This window comes from Monodelphis domestica, chromosome 5 (assembly GCF_027887165.1).
Source record: "Monodelphis domestica isolate mMonDom1 chromosome 5, mMonDom1.pri, whole genome shotgun sequence".
Lineage (NCBI taxonomy): Eukaryota > Metazoa > Chordata > Mammalia > Didelphimorphia > Didelphidae > Monodelphis > Monodelphis domestica.
Genome location: NC_077231.1, coordinates 131,140,122 through 131,157,443, shown reverse-complemented (window position 1 = coordinate 131,157,443; position 17,322 = coordinate 131,140,122).

Here is a 17,322-nt window from a genome sequence, read left to right as displayed (position 1 = left end):
GAATCTCAAGAAGATGGCCCTTTCTTGGAGGTTTACCCCTCCAAGAAAGGCAGAGTCCAGTTAAATCAGCCTTTCAGTCACCAATGGTGACCATCTAAATTGAAAAGCAGTCTGAGGTCTCCTGCACAAGTTCCTCCAAGGTCCCGTTCCTCCAGTCCAACTCCGAGTCAGAGAATTCCCCATTCAACTCAAATCTCAAATCGACTATATCTCTTCTTCTGGCCTCTGATCCTCTTTTTAAAGATCTTTTTCTCTTGTGTCACCTCCCCTAAATTTCACATCTACCAATCACAGCAGACACTTTTCTCCAGCATTGCCCACTCTTTAGTTCACACTTTATTTGGTTAGATTATATTTTTTGGGGTTACTTAACATCTTTTTTGGTTAGTTCACCTTTTGTATTTACTTAACACCTTTTTGTAGTTAAAATGGGTATATCTACTTAAAATACTGAGTTATCACCTTTTGGGGATTAAAATATAAAAATAGATTGTGGATTACAATTCGATCTTCCCAATAAAGGAAGAGTTAAGTACTTTCATTGTTACAATCAAGGGATTACAACTTAATCTTCAAAATAAATGAAGAGCTAAGTAACTTCATTGTTACAATCAGGAGATGGCTAGATCCAATCTTCACAACTCCCCCTGATGATCCTTGGGAGACTAGTCTCCCCATTGATAATTTAATAGTCCTTAAAAACTTCTAATTACAGATGTATACAATATTTCAATTTCTAAGAGGAATTACAATAGTTAGAGATAAATAGAAAAGTGAGAAAGCAAAACCAATATTTTGCTAGGCACATCGATAAAAAGCCAATTTAGGGGGCAGTCCCCTTTGGCATAAAAGTGTACATTTACAATAAATGTTCAATCCCCTTTTGTTCAATCAATTGCACCCAAAAATTCATTCTTGGTCTTCTTGATGCAGTGCAGGTTTCTGAAAGCATCTTTTTTCAAAGAGTTCATTGTCTGGGTTCAAAGAGTTAGCAAACTTCTTTTCCTGAAATTCTTCTCAAACAAGATTTTAAATATTGGATTTTTTAAAATAAAAATACAATACAATCCCCCCTGAAGAGGGTGTTATCCACACCTAGATCAATTCAAAGTGGTTGAGTTATGGGTATATGAGTCAATTTAAAAAAAGAAATAAACCAAAAACATGAAAGAAAAATAAATAAAGGAAAAAATTAAGCTTTTTAGAGAAATAAAAATGTCAAAATCAAACTATGTATATAAAATTTCTGAATTAAAAAAAATTCATAACAGGCCCTTGTATTAGGGTCTAAATAAAGTAAATTTTCTGTCCTACAAATCTGCAGGAGGAAAAATTGCAGTCATGTTGTATTCACCCATTATAAGTCAGTACTATAGGAAGTTGCCATAATATAAGAGAGAAAAACACCAATAGCACCATGTAGATAAAGTCTGTGCTCTTTTTGTATCCCAATTTCTAGAATCAGACACAATCATTAATCACAGTCCCATAATATTTATCAATAAATGGCAGGTTTCCATAGTCTAAAGCTTTTTGGTATACATTTTTTATGCTAAGCAAATGGATATATTAGCTTATTGCAAAAATCAAAAATAGTTAAAAGAAAATCTTTTCAATACAATTCCATGTGCTTCAAATGCAAAAACTGAAAGAAAAAAATAAAATACTATATGGCACAAATAAAGTGCAATAAAATAGTACAGATCCTTCAATAAGGAAGTCTTATCATAATCAATAAATACTATCAATACAGTAAATTATTCATTATCAACAGAAGGTACTCATTTTATATGGCTACAATGAATCTATGAGTCCCTCTCCCCAATTTTAATTGCTATCGATGTAGTTAATAAGACTTGCAATGGTCCATCATAAGTAGGTTCAGTCGACCCAGTGCTTTTGAAATTCTTTATATACACACTATCACCGGGGTTTAAATAATGAAGCAAGAAGTTTATGGAGCCTGCCTGAACAGTAGCTTCAGTCATGGAATTCTTTCAGTTTTGTTTGTAATTATCTGATACATGTAGCAATGGTTGCATCCCCTCCTAACAATGAGGCATAGGCAGGCATAAATGGTTGTGCCTGAATAGGTGGATGTCCAAATAGCATCTCAAATGGTGAGATGTGAAAATCACCTCTGAGTCTGCTTCTGAGATAAAAATAGGGCCAGAGGTAGAATTTCAGGCCATTTCAAATGAGTCTCAATGCACAATTTTCCAATCATAGTTTTAATTTCTTTATTCATTCATTCAACTTGGCCAGAGCTCTGGGGATGATATGGTGTATGAAATTTAGGAATTATCCCCAAACATGAATAAATTTGTGATAAGACTGAATCAATAAAATGATTTCTTCTATCTGAGTCAATATGTGCTAGTAAGCCAAAGCAGGGAATAATTTCTTTTAAAGGGACTTTGGGAACAAAAGCAGATGTGGTCCAAGCAGTAGGGAATGCTTCAGTCTATCTGGTCAGCTAATCAACTAAGACCAGACAAAATTTATACTGTATAGCTTTTGGCATAAAGATAAAATCAATTTAAATGTTCAAATGGTGTATAGGCAAGAGGATGTCTACCTAAAGCTTTACCACAAAAGGCGTGGTGATTAAAGGCCTGGCAGGTAGGGTAGGCTGTACATACTTTAGAGGCTATAGTAGTTATACCAGGAGCTATCCATACTCTTGACAAAATGATCATTTTTATGGATTGATTGGCAAATTTGTTGATAAAATCTCCTAGGGAGCAAGGGTTTTCCTTCAGATGACACCCATACTCCATTAATCTGTTTTTCTTTAAATTTGTGTTTCTATTTTTCCACTTCCTTTTCATCATAGGAAAGTGATAAATTTAAGTCATCAGTGGCTGTTAATGTTAAGATTAATTCAGGCCCTTCTATGGCCACTAGCTTTGCAGTGGAATCTACTCAGTCATTTCCCCTAGAGTCAGGGTCATTGCCACCTGTATTTGCAGAGCAATGAACTAGAGCTATGGCTTCAGGCAGCTGGAGAACAGAAAGAACTTCATTAATAATGTCTGCATTAGCTATAGATTTTACAACTGAGGTTAAAAATCCTCTTTGGAGCCATAGCATGCCAACAGCATGACATATGCCAAAAGTGTAGCAGGAGTCTGTGTAGATCGTGACTCTTTTATCCTTTACAATGATACAGGCATTTTTCAATGCTGTGAGTTCTTCACCTTGTGCTCTTACATTTGAGGGTAAGGAAGCTGACCACAGAGTTTCAAATTCATTAACTACTACAGTTCCTGTATAGCGCATGCCATGTCTCATAAATGAAGAACCATCTGTAAATAATATTAAATCCAAATTATCCAATAGGGTATCCAGTAAATCCTTATGAGGTTTATCAACAATGGACACTAAAGATATACAATCATGTAAAGGTTCTCCAGAAGTTGGAAAATCAGGAAGTAAGGTTGCAGGATTAACTGTTCCATAGCATTTTAGTGTGATGTGTTCATAATTTAGTAGTATTATTTCATACCTAGTAATCCTTTGGTCAGTAAATGATTGTGTCTTATATCTTAATAACAATGCCTCAACCTTGTGTGGGCACATTATGGTCAGAGGGCATCCCAATACCAGATTGGCTTATTTAGTTACTATTATAAAGGGTGAAATTATGGCTGAGACTGAATGTATAATTAATTTAGGTCACCAAGGATTTTATTTATAAAAATCTGAATGAAAAACCCAAATAATAAAATACCCAAGTCGGCCGCCAAATTTTATGGTGATTTAATTGATATAGTAGAGAAGATTAAGAAGAACGGAGAAGGAAAAGGTGAAGGATTTCTCCCCCGACCTGGCTGGTACCGGGTAGGAAGATTAGAAGATCTAGAAAGTAAGGGTTCAGCGTGTGAAGGAGGAAGGAATCAACCTGAACTCCAAAAAGGGGCTCAGCTGAGATGCCTGATCCTGAATCAGGTCAAGGACAAAACTCACCGCCAAAACCCAGACAATAACTGCCACCACTCCCAAGATGTCAGAATGCCTAGCACGCTGCCAGCCAGAGTTGCCTCTCCAGGGAAAGAGGAAGGGCCAGGAAGGGCCATGCCTTATATGGAAGTTTTTTTTTTAAATATATTTTATTTGATCATTTCCAAGCATTATTCGTTAAAGACATAGATCATTTTGTTTTCCTCCCCCCCACCCCCCATAGCCGACGCGTAAGTCCACTGGGCATTAGATGTTTTCTTGATTTGAACCCATTGCTTTGTTGATAGTATTTGCATTAGAGTGTTCATTTAGGGTCTATCCTCTGTCATGTCCCCTCAACCTCTGTATTCAGGCAGTTGCTTTTTCTCGGTGTTTCCACTCCCATAGTTTATCCTTTGCTTATGAATGGTGTTTTTTTTTTTTCTCCTGGATCCCTGCAAGTTGTTCAGGGACATTACACCGCCACTAATGGAGAAGTCCATTACGTTCGATTATACATAGTCTCTATGTACAATGTTCTCCTGGTTCTGCTCCTCTCGCTCTGCATCACTTCCTGGAGGTCGTTCCAGTCTCCATGGAATTCCTCCACTTTATTATTCCTTTTAGCACAATAGTATTCCATCACCAACATATACCACAATTTACTCAGCCATTCCCCAATTGATGGGCATCCCCTCGTTTTCCAGTTTTGGGCCACCACAAAGAGCGCAGCTATGAATATTTTTGTACAAGTCTTTGTGTCTATTGTCTCTTTGGGGTACAGACCCAGCAGTGCTATGGCTGGGTCAAAGGGTAGATATTCTTTTGTCGCCCTTTGGGCATAGTTCCAAATTGCCCTCCAGAATGGTTGGATCAGTTCACAACTCCACCAGCAATGAATTAATGTCCCTACTTTGCCACATCCCCTCCAGCATTCACCACTCTCCTTTGCTGTTATGTTAGCCAATCTGCTAGGTGTGAGGTGATACCTCAGAGTTGTTTTGATTTGCATCTCTCTGATTATAAGAGATGTAGAACACTTCTTCATTTGCTTGTTAATAGTTTTGATTTCTTTATCTGAGAACTGCCTATCCATTTCCCTTGCCCATTTATCAATTGGAGAATGGCTTGATTTTTTGTACAATTGATTTAGCTCATTATAAATATGAGTAATTAAACCTTTGTCAGAGGTTTCTATGAAGATTTTTTCCCAATTTGTTGTTTCCCTTCTGATTTTAGTTATATTGGTTTTGTTTGTACAAAAGCTTTTTAGTTTGATGTAGTCAAAATTATTTATTTTACATTTTGTGATTCTTTCTATTTCTTGCTTGGTTTTAAAGCCTTTCCCCTCCCATAGGTCTGACATGTATACTATTCTGTGTTTACCCAATTTACTTATGGTTTCCTTCTTTATGTTTAAGTCACTCACCCATTTTGAATTTATCTTGGTGTAGGGTGTGAGGTGTTGATCTATTCCTAGTCTCTCCCACACTGTCTTCCAATTTTCCCAGCAGTTTTTATTGAATAGTGGATTTTTGTCCCAAAAGCTGGGATCTTTGGGTTTATCATATACTGTCTTGCTGAGGTCGCTTTCCCCCAGTCTATTCCACTGATCTTCCTTTCTGTTTCTTAGCCAGTACAAAATTGTTTTGATGACTGCTGCTTTGTAATATAGTTTTAGGTCAGGGACTGCAAGCCCCCCATCATATATGTTTTTTTTTTTCATTATTTCCCTGGATATCCTTGATCTTTTGTTCTTCCAAATGAACTTTGTTATGGTTTTTTCTAAATCCGTGAAGAAGTATTTTGGTAGTTCCATGGGTATGGCACTAAATAGATAAATAAGTTTGGGTAGGATGGTCAATTTTATTATATTGGCTCGTCCTATCCATGAGGAGTTAATGTTTTTCCATTTGTTCAAGTCTAGTTTTAGTTGTGTGGCGAGTGTTTTGTAGTTGTGTTCATATAGTTCCTGTGTTTGTCTTGGGAGGTAGATTCCTAGGTATTTTATTTTATCTAAGGTGATTTTGAATGGGATTTCTCTTTCTAGTTCTTGCTGCTGAGCTGTGTTGGAGATATATAGAAAAGCTGATGATTTATGTGGGTTTATTTTGTATCCTGCAACTTTGCTAAAGTTGTTGATTATTTCAATTAGCTTTTTGGTTGAATCTCTAGGATTCTTTAAGTAGACCATCATGTCATCTGCAAAGAGTGATAACTTGGTCTCCTCCTTGCCTATTTTGATGCCTTCAATTCCTTTATCTTCTCTAATTGCTACTGCTAGTGTTTCTAGTACAATGTCAAATAGTAGAGGTGATAATGGGCATCCTTGTTTCACTCCTGATCTTATTGGGAATGCATCTAGTTTATCCCCATTGCAGATGATATTAGCTGTTGGTTTTAGATATATACTGTTTATTATTTTTAGGAATGACCCTTCTATTCCTATGCTTTCTAGTGTTTTTAATAGGAATGGGTGTTGTATTTTATCAAAGGCTTTTTCTGCATCTATTGAGATAATCATGTGGTTCTTGCTAGTTTGCTTGTTGATGTGGTCAATTATGTGGATGGTTTTCCTAATGTTGAACCAGCCCTGCATCCCTGGTATGAATCCTACTTGATCATGGTGAATGATCCTTCTGATCACTTGCTGGAGTCTTTTTGCTAGTATCCTATTTAAGATTTTTGCATCTATATTCATTAGGGAGATTGGCCTATAGTTTTCTTTCTCTGTTTTTGGCCTGCCTGGCTTTGGAATCAGTACCATGTTTGTGTCATAAAAGGAGTTTGGTAGAACTCCCTCTTTGCTTATTATGTCAAATAGTTTGTATAGTATTGGGATTAACTGTTCTCTGAATGTTTGATAGAATTCACAGGTGAATCCATCAGGCCCTGGGGATTTTTTCTTAGGAAGTTCGTTGATGGCTTGTTGGATTTCAATTTCTGATATGGGATTATTTAAGAAATCTATTTCCTCTTCTGTTAGTCTAGGCAGTTTGTATTTTTGTATATATTCATCCATTTCTCCTAAATTGGTGTATTTATTGCCATATAATTGGGCAAAGTAATTTCTAATGATTGCCTTAATTTCATCTTCATCGGAGGTGCTGTCCCCCTTTTCATCTTTAATGCTGTGAATTTGCTTTTCTTCCTTCCTTTTTTTAATTAGATTGACCAGTACTTTGTCTATTTTGTTTGTTTTTTCAAAGTACCAGCTTCTTGTCTCATTTATTAAATCAATAGTTCTATCACTTTCGATTTTATTAATTTCTCCCTTAATTTTTAGGATTTCTAATTTGGTTTTCTGCTGGGGGTTTTTAATTTGATCGCTTTCGAGTTTTTTCATTTGCATTTCCAATTGGTTGATCTCTGCTCTCCCTTGTTTGTTAATATAAGCATTCAGGGATATGAATTTACCTCTGATTACCGCTTTGGCTGCATCCCAAAAGGTTTGAAAGGATGTTTCGCCATTGTCATTTTCCTCGATGAAATTATTAATTGTTTCTATGATTTCTTCTTTAACTAAACGGTTTTGGAGTATCATATTGTTTAATTTCCAATTGGTTTTAGATTTGGTTTTCCATGTACCATTACTAATCATTATTTTTATTGCCTTGTGATCTGAGAAGGCTGCCTTCATTATTTCTGCTTTTTTGCATTTGTGTGCTATGTTTCTGTGACCTAATGTATGGTCAATTTTTGTGAATGTGCCATGTGGTGCTGAGAAGAAGGTGTATTCCTTTTTATCCCTATTTATTTTTCTCCATATGTCTATTAATTCTAATTTTTCTAAGATTTCATTCACTTCTTTTACCTCTTTCTTATTTATTTTTTGATTTGATTTATCTAAATTTGATAATGGTTGGTTTAAGTCTCCCACTAGTATGGTTTTATTGTCTATTTCTTCCTTCAATTCTCCTAGTTTCTCCATTAGAAATTTGGGTGCTATATTATTTGGTGCATACATGTTGATTAATGATATTTCCTCATTGTCTAGAGTCCCTTTTAACAAAATATAATTACCTTCCCTATCCCTTTTGATCAGGTCTATTTTTGCATTGGCTTTATCAGATATCATGATTACCACTCCTGCCTTCTTTCTATCAGTTGAAGCCCAGAAGGTCTTACTCCATCCTTTAATTCTGACCTTGTGGGTGTCAACCCGCCTCATGTGTGTTTCTTGAAGACAACATATGGTAGGGTTTTGGATTCTAATCCATTCTGCTATTCGTCTACGTTTTATGGGTGAGTTCATCCCATTCACGTTCAAAGTTATGATTGTCATTTGTGGACTCCCTGGCATTTTGATTGCCTTCCCTAATTCTAACCTTTTCTTCTTCGGCTCTACCTTTTAGTCCAGTGATTTACTTTGAATCAGTCCCCCTTGTCCCCTCCCTTGATGTTTCCCTTTTTAGTCCCTCCCTTTTTCTTCCCTCCCCCTCCCCCCTCTCTTTCCCTCCCTTTTTGTTCTCCCTCTCCCCCTCCCCCCCTTGGTTTTCCCTTCTCCTTACCCTTGTTGGGTAAGATAGAATTCAAGATCCCAATGGATCTGGATGTTTTTCCCTCTCAGAGTTGATTTCCCTGAGATTGAGGTTTAAGTAAACCCCCCCCTCTTCCTCTCCTTCTTATAGGAGTTTTCTTCCCCTCCCCTTCCCATGTGAATCTTTGTGTGAGAACGATTATTCTATTTGGTCTTTCTTTACCCCCTATTTATACATTACATTTTCCCCACATATTAGTATACATAGATTGATAGAAATGTAGTCCTTATAGAAGAGAGTTTGAGTAAAAGAAGAAGATAACATTTTTCCCCTTTCCTTAATATTTACCTTTTCAGGTATTCCTTGCTCTTTGATTTTCGGTATCAAACTTTCCACAGAGCTCTGGTCTTTTCTTTGCAAAAAGTTGGAAGTCTTCTATTTTGTTGAATGCCCATACTTTCCCTTGGAAGTATATAGTCAGTTTTGCTGGGTAGTTGATTCTTGGTTGGAGACCCAGCTCTCTTGCCTTTCTGAAGATCATGTTCCATGCCTTACGATCATTCAGAGTAGAACTTGCAAGGTCTTGTGTGACCCTGATTGGCATTCCTTTATATCTAAATTGTCTTTTTCTGGCTTCCTGTAGGATTTTTTCTTTTGTTTGATAGCTTTGGAATTTGGCAATTACATTCCTGGGAGTTGTCTTTTGGGGGTTTAGTGTAGAAGGTGTTCTGTGAGCTCTGTCAGTGGCTGTATTGCCCCCTTGTTCTAGAATCTCTGGGCAATTTTCTTTGATTATATCTTGTATCACCATGTCCAGTTTGGTGTTTATTTCTGGCTTTTCTGGGAGTCCAATTATTCTTAAATTATCCCTTCTCCCTCTATTTTCCAGATCTATCACCTTGTCGGTGAGATATTTTATGTTCTCTTCTAATTTCTTGGTGTTTTGGCTTTGCTTTATTAGTTCTTGCTTTAAAACCTGGTTTTTCTTTTACAGTTTGGTCAAACTGGTTTTGTAGATGCATGAATTTCTTTTGCATTTTTTCCCACTTTTCCTCCCAGAAGGCTTCCATCTTTTTGGTCATTTCTGATTCAAATTCTTCATGGGTTTGTGGAGAGTTTCCATTTCCTTTGGAAAATTTTGGAGCATTTTCTTGTATATCTTCTTCTATCTGCTCTGTATTTTGTATTTTGGCTCCATAGAATGTGTCCAAAGTCGCCCCTTTCTTCTTATTTTTCTTGGTATTTGGGGGCTTCTGTGCTTCTGTGGAGTTTGCCATCTCTGAATGTGGAGGATTAGCTTTTCTTATCTCTGTCTGGTGTTCAGAGGATTTAGTCCTGGGCAAATTGTCGGTTCTATGAGCTGTCCCTGGGTTAAACTGAATATGCCTCACTGGAACTGGAATGGAAGGGTCGGACCACATTGATTTCCAGAAGTTGCCTTCAGAATCGCTGGCCGTGAGGCTGTTTCGTTGGCCTGCGGGGGGATGGGCTGCAGCTTCTCCAAGCTCCGAGGGCAGGGACTTTCACTGATACTTGGATAGCAGGATCCAGCCCTTGAGGCTGTCTTGCTCCAGGCAGTGACTTTCACTGGGACTTGGATAGAAGGCCCTGAGGGTTGTTGTTCCGAGGACCCTGCTCTCTGAGCCGGGCCGGGCTGCGGCTTCCCGGAGCCTTGGACTCTACGCTCCTACCCCTTAGGTCCGAGTGATCTCGGGTTCTGGCTTTTGAGGGGAGCCTTACCTTTTGATCCAGGTCCAGGTCCAGGAGGAGGGTTCCCAGGGTCTGTGCTGTTGATCGCCTTGAATTTTGGTGCCTTAGGAGCTTATAGTTTGAGATCAGTCGGGAAGGGTTTTCTGGAGATCTGAACTTTAGCTTTCTCTAAGCCGCCATCTTAACCGGCTATGGAAGTTTTTACATCACTTTTCTGCATCTCATCTGTACCAATAAGGACTTAGCTTGACAGAGGTCTCTCCTTTTTCTGCACATGTCTATTGAAGGCCATTCCTTAGATAATTAAATCTTGAGTTTGATGCAGACCTTCAAAATCTTGTTAAACTAAGAAGGGAGGAGAAATATAGTTTACAAGACCTGATTCTGTTATTCCAAGTATCTCCATTGTTACTGATCATGAAATAGCTAAATCACATCTTCTAAAAAATGTTCTGATTAGGGTGGGATAGTTTTAAAATTCACACTATTAAAGTTGCAGCAGCTACTCCTCTAAGGCATGGTGCTCTGGCAGCTACTGGATCTAGCTTGGCTGAATAATAGGCTACTGGGTGGTGAGCATGTCCCAAAAGTTGAGTTAGAACATCTGAAGCTTCCCCTTTTTGTTCATGTAGATAGATAGATAGATAGATAGATAGATAGATAGATAGATAGATAGATAGATAGATAGATAAATATAGATAGATGTAGTAAATGGTTTATCATGATTTGGGATGCCTAGACAGGGGCAGACAAGATAGCCTGTTTTAAATTTGAAAGAGCTGTTTGGTGTTCCTTTTCTAATTTAAGTGGTTCAGGGACTGAGTTTTTTGTAAGTGATACAAGGGACTTAGTGATTTCCCCATAACAAGGGATCCACTGTTGACAAAATCCTGTTGCTCCAAGAATTGCCCTTAATGGCTTTTTAGTGGCAGGAGCACTTAATTTCTGGATGTTTTCTATGGGCTTAGGAGAAATTGCGTGAGCATCAGCAGTTAGAATAAATCACAAGTATTCTACTTTGGGGAGACACCACTAAAACTTTTCCTTTGAGATCTTGTGCCCTTTTTTATGTAGTTCTAGGAGGTGCTTACTATCTTGTTGGCATGCTTCAGCATCTGTTGAAGCCAAGAGTAGATCATCTACATATTTTATTAATTTGCTGTTTTTAAATTTTATATCATCAGTGTCTTGACTTAAAATTTGTGCAAATAGTCCTGGACTTTCCATGTAACCTTGAGGCAGACAAGTCCAAGTCTATCTATAGCCCTTCCATGTGAAGGCAAAAATATGCCTGGACCTTATGTACAGATATGGAAAAGAAGGCAGAGCATAAGTCTACTACTGTAAAGTGTGTAGCTGTGCTAGGAATGGAAGAAATAATAGTATTTATATTAGAAACTACAGGATGTCTCTTTATAACATGATTGTTCAGTGCTCTCAGTCTTGTACAAATCTATAGAGGTGCTTACCATCGGGCCTCAATTTTGGTTTTTTTAATGGGCAGGATGGGCCTATATTGTATTCAGATTTACAGGGAATTATGATTCCCTGGTCAATTAATAAGTTTATTACCAGGGTAATACCCTCAATTGCCTCCTTTGAGAGGGGGTGCTGAGGAATGGAAGGAGGAGGGCTATATTTAGTTTCTATCTGGAGAGGGATAGCTGATTTAAGTAAGCCTACATCAGAAGAAGATATGACCCAAATAGACTCTGGTATATTTGCAGGTATTGAAAAAATGGGAAGCTCTTTTATCTCCTGGCTCTCTGAGAGAAGTAGAGGGAGTAAGTTTAAAGATGCCTCAGGTACTTCCAATGATAAAGAGCTGTCAGGAGCACAAATTATTGTGGCCTGTAGTTTGCATAGTAAATCCCTCCCCAGCAAGTTTGTGGGGGCATCCAGGAATTAAAAGAAAAGAATATTCAACAGTTAGCGGTCCCACACATACCATGTGAGGAGAAAGTTTTGGGACCTTTTGAGGTGTTGCTGATACACCTACTGCATTTATAGAGCCAATACAGTCACATTTTATATCTTGTTTGGTTACCAAGGCCAACCTATAGGCTCCAGTGTCCACGAGACAATCATAGTATGAATTCCTCACCTTTAAGTTATGTTCCTTATGGGAAGGAATATACAGGGATAATTGGCATTAAAATATCAGGGTGTGGAAAATCAAAGGTTTTGTTCTTTGATTCCAAGGTCCTCCCCGCCCCCCCCCCCCATCACACCATCAGAAAGATGCTTGGGCAGTTTTCTGGGATTCTCCATGCTAATGGGAATTTTCACCCTGGGTATAGTATGGTCGAGCTCCATTTTTTATATATTGTTTGGTATTTTGTTGTGTGTGTTCTTTTGTCTCAGTTTGAACACTATTATTTTCCCAATCTCCATTTCTATAATTTTGATTTCTAAAATTTTGATTCTTATACTCATTATAGTTATTTCTATCAGTTCTAAAGTTGTGATTTCTATGATCATTACCATAGTCATTTCTATAGTTATTATTTCTAAAGTTGTTATTATTTCTTTTTTCTCGTAGCCAGTTCCTATAGACCATCATTACATGGCCTTGTTTCCACAGTAAAGACATGTTATTGATTTATCTGTGAATTCCTGTAAAGGGGTTATGGTCTCTCCATGATTTTTCAGTTCTCTTTTTAACATTTTAATTTCTTTCTGTAAGTCTTCCACTGATTTACTGTTTTCCTCATGTCTTTTTTATGGCCCTTATGAACATAGACTGCTACTCTCCTCAGTTCTTCAAGGTCTATAGAGTCCCAGTTTGGGCAGCTAGTTTTAAAATATTTTTCTTACCACTGAACAACAATTCTTAATGAATTGTCTATATATTTGTCTAATGTCTCTTTCTCTGGATTGATCAAAGTCCATATACATATACATACACACACACACACACACACACACACATATATATATATATATATATATATATATATTCCCCACATCAATAAGTCTATCCATAATTGAGATGGAGCTGTAAATCTCCAAGAAAGGCCCATCATCTTGAGACTCTTTTCCCTGATTAGGGCCTTAGTATTTCTACCTGGCTCAGAGGATGCCGGAGTTCGTTGTTTGTTCCCTCCCTCCCTCCTCCCTCCCTCTCTCTCTCTCTCTCTATGTCTCTCTCCTTTTCTCATGTGGTCACCAGGGATTTAATTTCTAAATCCCAAAATGAATTACTAAAGTAAATGGAATTTATGGCAGTTTATTTACAATAGAGGGAAGATATTAAGGAAGAGAATGGATCCATACTTTGTTGAATCTCAGCCTCAGAGTTTTCTTTGGATTAGCCTGATTACCTTCTTAAGCAAGGGAGTAAAAATGACTCCCTTTGGCAGCTCTGAGGAGCATGGATTGGGAAGGGAAAAAATTCTCTGTCACTTGCACTAATTTTGGCCTGATACTTAACATCAAGAAAAAAAAAAAGAGGTTTTCCTCTGGCCAGCACCACATCATTTATGTGTAGAACCATTGGTTACAACAAATGGAGAAATTCTGAAAACTGTTGATGAGTTCATTTATCTTGGCAGTATACTTCCCAGGTATATACACATAGATGGTGAGATTGGCATACATTGCCAGAGCTAGCTCAGTGTCTAGAAAGTTATAAAGGAAAGTGGGCCAGAGAAAAGGTATTAGGTTGTCTACCAAACTGAAGGTAAATTAGCCTTTACTTCTGCCTTATCTTTCTTGACCTCTCACTGCCTTAGATCATAGTTTTCTCCTGGTAATCTCTAATGTCTCGTTTTGGGATACACTGTTCTCTACTGGTTCTCTTCTTAATAGTATGATCACTCCTTTTCAGTCATTTTTACCCAGATATTCATCTAGATCATACTCCCTAACTAGGAACATCTTCCAGGAACTTGTGTTTTTGACCCCTTTCTCTTCTTCCTTTATACTATCTCACTTGGTGATCTCATCAGGTTCCACAAATAAAATTATCTTCATGATATAGTTGATTCTAGTCTATTATGACATCTTGAATTGTATGACCCTTAGACATCTCAAATGCAACCAAAGCTCATTTTCCCCACAAAACCTACCTCTCTTCTGAACTTTCCTATTACTATTGAAGGCACTACAACCCTCTCAGTCACTAAAGCTCATGATCTTGATATCATCCGTAACTCCTCACTCACATTCAACCCACATATTTATTTTGTTACTAAATCTTGTTGTTCACCTTGAAAATATCTCTTGTATACACTCCCTTGTTTTTATTCACACAGCCACCACCCTATGCCCAAAATATTAGAAGATGAATGGAAGTGAAAAACTTCCCTGCTATAAAATATCTGCTTGCCTCCTTGTGAGGCTTTTGACGTTACATATCATGCTGGTGCTTGGTCTGTCCAAGGCTCCACCAGGTATAGACTTGGAGTCAGTCCCCCTCTGATCATCCACCAATCCATTTTCTGATCTGTCTCTAATAAATGGGTTATTAGGACATTCCTCTTGGTGGGCTGTTGTTATACTTCTCACTAATGGTCAGGAGCTTGGAGGCTCCATAGCTTGAATAGCAAGGGAGTCACCTTTTAGAAGAAGGACCAGTGGCAAAACTATATTGCTGCAGCCAGCAATTCATTTAAATGGGCCTTCTCAGTGCTGAAAAATGAACAGCCATTCCCTCCCACTGAATGGAATTATATTAAAGACAGAATCTTTTTTGCCCATTCCTCTGCCTTTTTTAATTAAAGGCCCTAATTTACATCAAATATCGTGAGATGAGAATAAATCATATATTACAATGAAATTTCATTTGGTCCATCTCTGTCAGGTAATGGGAATCATTGTGTCTAACCTTTTGTTAATCAGCCAAGATGATATATTTGTGTGAGTGATTGCAGATGTTTTTATAAAATACAAGCTGTGAATGATTTGTATAATATAAATAAATACATAATCAGCCTACATGCCAAGCTTGGGTCAGTGGCAGTCTCATCTTCTGGTATTAGATTTCAATTTGTATCTTCCAGGCTCCAAGTCTAGTTCTGTATCCAATATATGTCATGTATGGAATTCTGAAGAACTCTTGATAAGTACAGGCAAATGTATAACAACTAGCCATGGGACAGGGGTGCAGGGAGGAGTGTGCACACAACACATTTTAAGTTTAATTTTCTTCATCGCTTTCTTAAGTCTAGAAAATCAACCAAAGAAAGGAACCCCAATTTTTGCATTTGTCCATTTCCAAAGTAAAAGTGTTCACACTGACAATTTAATGGTAAGATCATGCAAGGGGATAAAAACTAGCTCTAGGGTACTTCTAATTGCAATTCTATTACTTTTCATTACCTGTGTGACACTGAACAAGCCCCTTGAGAAGAAAAATAGGGAGTTGTTATGTGTACGAACAGAGAATTAATCAACTAACTTAAATTTCATAAAGAGATTAAGAAGATGAAAGCAAGGTCAAGTAAATGGGGATGAATGAATAACAAATAGCAAGAGCCTATAAAAATAGTCTCAGGAACTCTAAGTCTCTAAGAAATGTAAAAGACAACAAAAAAGGGTATTTTTATCTGTATGAAAGAAAAAGGGAGGATCAAAGAAGAGATGAAATGAGGAGGGAGATATTTCTTTGTCACTATTAATGGCTTTTTAAAGATAATAGAGAAAAAGGCACTAGCAGACTAGGGAAGGACAAATATTGTCCCAATTTTTACAAAAGTGAAAAGGATACCAACTAAGTTGAATTTCTATTTCTAACAAAATTCTTTTCTGCATTAAAAAAGATTGATTAGTAAACATTTAGAAAGGGAAGTGACCACCATAAAATTATGGTTCTGAAAGCTATTTTCTTTTCAAGAGATTTTTTATAAGAAATTATTTCCTTTGTCTTTCAAAAACCACCATATTAGATTTTCTTTATTTTCACTTCATATATGTTAGTTAATAAAATATAACATTAAATTCAGCAATGCACTTCAAACTTTTGTTGTTCATTTTCCTTTTTCCATATATATTAAGTCTTGTATTTCCATTTGATTAATCTTTTTATCTCTTTCCAATTCTTTTCCATTTCTCTACAATATGCTTAATAGTTTCTGTTTGTGTTGGAATACACCCAAAATATGATTTCTGTTATTTATTTTGTGATATTAGTTTCTAATTGTGTTAAAATCAGAACTAAAGCATGATGCATAAATATTAATTTTAACTTGCTATTTTAGCCTACAAGATGAATAAGCATAATCAAGTCTGTTTATACATGCATGCATGCCCACACATATGTATGTATGCACATGTGTGTATATATACACATACATATATATCATATACAATAAATTATTCTGAAATTTCAGCTCTTCTGCTCTTGTGAAATCCAAATGGTGGTGACAATATTTCCTATGGGTCTTATCATTTGAAGTTTCCTCTACAATTGATAAATATCTTAAAAATCAATTATGTTTTCAGAGGCCCTAAAGGTTTGTGCAGGTTCTTTTATACGTCAGATTACAAACACAATGAAGGGTGTTCCATTTAAGGGAACAAGCACTAAGAAAATAATACATTTTTCGCTATTGGATTTAAACTTCATGTTCACCTGAGGAAAAAGTCCTAATTGGCCCCTAGGAAGTACAGGGACCATACAATGCCATATTAAGTAAGAGTCAGCAGAGAAGAACATGAAAACAACAGTGTCTTTATTAAGAAGTTCCCAGGGTGAATTAAATTGCATTCAATGTTGTAACTAGGAAGTCCCATGGAGGACAGAAAGACACCAAGTGGTCTAATCAAGGAGACCATAAAGATACCAAAGAGCATTCAAACTACTGATTTTATAAAACTCAGAAGTGACAGATATCACTCATCAATCTGACCCTAGAAACCTGTGGGAGGAAGGAAAAGAAATCATTTAGTGCCCTGATCAGAAGCAGCCAAATGCAGAATTCTGACTGGAGACTACCAGAACCTTGAGAACAAGTCTACCCTTAAGATGAAAATAAAGGTTGAGCAAAAGGCCAGGGAATGAGTAAAAATTTAAAAAAAAACCCTAAACAAAGAAAACTATTATGCACACAAAGAAGAGGAATGTAGGGGGCAGCTGGGTGTCTCAGTGGATTGAGAGCCAGGACTAGAGATGGGAGGTCTTATTATCAAATCTGGCCTCAGATACTTCCTATCTGTGTGACTTGGGCAAGTAATTTGACCCTGATTG